This window comes from Etheostoma spectabile, chromosome 15, assembly GCF_008692095.1.
Source record: "Etheostoma spectabile isolate EspeVRDwgs_2016 chromosome 15, UIUC_Espe_1.0, whole genome shotgun sequence".
NCBI classification, from domain to species: domain Eukaryota; kingdom Metazoa; phylum Chordata; class Actinopteri; order Perciformes; family Percidae; genus Etheostoma; species Etheostoma spectabile.
The window spans coordinates 18,750,477-18,754,353 of record NC_045747.1 but is presented as its reverse complement, the minus strand read 5'-3'; the positions used below and the strand labels follow the sequence as shown (position 1 = coordinate 18,754,353).

The following is a 3,877-nucleotide window of genomic DNA, read 5'->3' as shown; positions in this document are numbered from 1 at the left end:
AGATACAGATAATGCTGTACTCGCTCATCCCTAGTATGTAGGATCATTATGATGTCTGTAATTGTTTTTGTTAAATTTAGTGTTTTGTTTCACAAATGTTTGGATTTTGCTTGTTTTGTTTTTGTGAACTCCCTTGTTTTTGTATGTTTGAAGAAATGTACTAGTTGAGATGTTTACAAAGGGCACAGCCGTAAAAGAGTTCAAAGTTTCAGTCTGTTTTCCCTGTTAAAATAAAGTTGAGAGATTAATGCTTTCCACGATCTTGCCATCCCTCTCTCCAATGAGAGAACCTCTGGGCCCAGCACCTCCATCAAGTTCTTGGGCATCAACCTGATTCATTGTCATTCCAGGCATCGCTGCCCTCAGAGAAAGTGCATCACTCTGCTCCTGTCAAACTTTCTTCTCGCAATCAGATGCACCAGGCGCCTGTTATTCGCGCTCCTTGGTCACTTGCAGAATTCCGTAAGCAAATTCCTTCTTGTCTAACCTTTTGTCCAAAGCCGCTGCCATCCCCTCTCTCCATTTTATTCGTCTTGGACGGGGCGTGAAAATGTGCATGTGGCAGCATTTCCTGGCTTCTTGGAACGGCATTTCCTTTTTCTATGAGGACTTTGTCACCCAGCTTGAAGACATTCAGCTGTACACCAATGCAGCTTCCTCAATAGGTTTTGGCGGCTACTGCAGGGGGAGATGGTTTGCTTCCTCTTGTCCCTCAGAATTCAGTGATTAGGCACAGAGGTCTCCTTCGTCGGCGCTCCATGAACTATTCTCCATTGTTGTGGCTGCCATTTATTGGGGGTACGAATGGTCAAAAAGTCCATACTCATTCACTCTGACAACACAGCTGGGACGAAGGACGACCTCTGCAAGCAGGTAAAACTGGCTGCTGAAAATCAGCCAATCAGGAGCAGCACTGCGCTATGCTACTCGCCGAAGAAGACAGCTTAAGTTTCTGTTTCGGGAACGTTTGGAAGAGAGCTGACGTCGAAAGACTGTGCAGATATATATAGAAAGATAAAATAATACTGTTACTGTAATTATTGCTAAGTTCCTAGATTGTGTGGGTGCAACTACCAGTAAGTAATACTGATGTTGTTACTCGTTTCTTACCCGTGTCTCAGTGTGTTTATCGCACGGCAATAATGTTGCAGCATGTTTCTGTTTTATATCATGGCGGAGCCTCGTACAGCCCGTGTGTTTGTTTAGAACGCTGCATAGTAAGGGACGTGTTGCTTTGCAAGCCTTACATTTTCTATTGAACTCTTTATGTTTTTACTCAATGTGTAACGTTTGTTAAGGAGGAATTCTGCAGCTCATAATTACGTGTTAAGCTGAATTTAGCATGTTATGTATGGTTACATTTAATGTGAAGCAAACTAAGCTTTGAACGGACATAGTATACTAATGTATTTCTAAGTTTTGCATTTAGTAATAAGCCCTTTATTATGCAATATAATTGAACATCTTAATTGTGTTTGTTTATTATACCTGATAGGCATATACTCATTATTTGAACCTTATATTATCTACATTTTACTGATGCATGCCTGTATTTCTGTTTCAGAACCACACATTCAAACCCATCCTTTATTACAATAAAACGCCTAAAAGGAACATCTTGTCTGCATTCTAATCGATGCCACCTGGTGGCCACACGTTTTTAAAGATCAGCAAGATTATACAGTCCTTACCAATCACCAAAACAACAGCAGTAGTAGACATCTTAAATAAAGAAATTCAAACACTCTGCTCCAGAATCGGACATTCACCCCACACCAGTGCCAACGTTTTAAGCCACAATGTACACTAACACACCAGCTGAGAAACCTCTCTTACAACTCACAAGAGATGATGGTCAACAGTCTTGCCCCAGCACTCTCTCAGTCTACTAAACTGGCTGGAATTGCTTTAAGGCCCATCAAGCCACATACAGCTTCCATTTCCCTCTCTGGACGTCACGTCCGTCTGTAAATTCACCACCCATGCTCATTCCATTCAACGCTTTTTCAGCTTTTGAGGTGTTAAGAATTTGCACCAACTTCATCCGTCTATAAGTCCTTGCGTCACCACAGTTTATCAGACATCACCATCCACACTTCAAACTCTCTCGTATTCACACTTAGTGTGTAGACACTACAGTGTCAAAGGCTTTTGACAAATCAACAAACAGTGCATCACAGTGCTTGCTATCATCCAAGGCATTTGTAATATCATTCACAACAAGCACAGTGGTGGATGTGGTACTGTGTTTGGATCTAAAACCAGATTGATTGATGCTAAGAATACTGTTTGCAGAAATGAAAGTTTGTAACTGTTTGCTGACAAAAGCGTCTAAGATCTTTGCGAAACGGGAGCCTAGAGATGGGTTGATAGCTATCAAAATTACTATAGTCACCTCCCTTATGCAATGGTAGAACAAAAGCTGATTTCCACACCTTGGGGATATTTCCCGTACTTAAGGTCAAATTGAAGATGTGTGTTACTAGACTGGCAATGTGAGGTGCAGCACATTTTGTAAAAATGGGTCTAGATTGTCATCGCCTAAGGATTTCTTGGTGGCAGCTAGGATCTCTGCTTCAGAGAGTTTCTGAAAACTAAAAACTGAATTTCCATTTTCCTGAGTAGCAGTTGAAAAGCAAGATGAAGAGTCAACTGACTGGCCAGAACCACAATGGCCATTTGCCCTTTCAAATAAAAAACCAGCAGCGATAAAATGCTTTTTAAAATCATCACATATATCATTTTTATCAGAATGGGAGTCTGAGATAATTTTCTTTGGAAGAGAGACATCATAATTTCCTTATTTAAGTGAGTTAACGATTTTTCAGGAAAGCTTGGTCTGTCATAGCACTTAGAAAGTACTTTGATTTGGCTCTTTTGACAGCTGCAGTACACTTGTTTCTCAGTTGCCTATAAAACCACCAATCAGCTGGGGCAGCTGTTTTCCTCACCAAGGCCCAGGCTTGATTATTTTTCAGGAAAAGACTTGCCAATTCCGGAGAGAACAAAGGATTAGTCAGGTTCCTAAGCAGAGCATGTTTATTAGACAACTCGAAGAGAAAAAAGCAAAGGCTTAAACTGGGTCTAGATAGCAGCATGTGGTTAAAAGTTTTGAGTGATCAGTCGAGGATAAAAGCTTGCTGCAAGAAACGTTTAACATTTCTCTTAGAGATTATACCGGGGTCTGAGCGTTTCAGGCTGGTATCTCTAACACAAGCAATAGGGCAGTGTGACCATAATTTCAATAAAGTCCAACTTTTCAATCAGGCTTCTAGTGTTCAACAAAATTATTCCAATGCCATTTTTAAGTGAGTGCATATCAGATGGAGAAACCGGGGTAGGCCTTAAAGCAGCACTAGATGAATCATGAACCATTGATGGGCTCAATTTTATTCGGACAAGATTACAACTACCTATCTGCATGCAAGAGTGCCTCCTCGCAATGTGGTGAATAGACAAAAGTCTAGGAATTGCATAGAGGTTTTTAGTTGTTTGTTTTATACTAGCAAATGAATAACCGATTAATGAAACTGGGGTAGGAACATTAAATATGGACTGATGGGACAGCGAGCAATCTCAAAAATCAGACCTTTTGAGATAGTACACTTCTGGTAGCAAAGGCTCTGCATGTAAAAAGAGTCAGAGACATGTTTGTTGAGGGAATGCTGGAGCCATACCTGTTAAGATGAAGATTATCCCTAAGAAATAGTCCTGGTCGATTTGTAAACGTTAAAACATTATCCACAAAAGGAACTCCCATTAATAAGAGTCTGTGGCCCTAAGTGATTTGACTTGATTTGATTTTTTTGGGATCTCCATTAGCAGGGGCCATAGGCACAGCTATTCTTCCTGGAGTCCACCAAAAGCTTGTGCAGCT

General features: G+C 40.8%; 1 long non-coding RNA gene across 1 annotated transcript in view; it reads left to right on the top strand.

Annotated features, from left to right (window-relative positions):
* LOC116703129 (uncharacterized) overlaps positions 1–1,027 on the top strand; it is a 15,052-nt gene extending 14,025 nt beyond the window's left edge. The window contains exon 3 of the long non-coding RNA XR_004335348.1: positions 1,015–1,027. This is a non-coding gene — a long non-coding RNA (uncharacterized LOC116703129). The remainder of the gene's footprint in view (positions 1–1,014) is intronic.
* Positions 1,028–3,877: the final 2,850 nt, after the last annotated feature.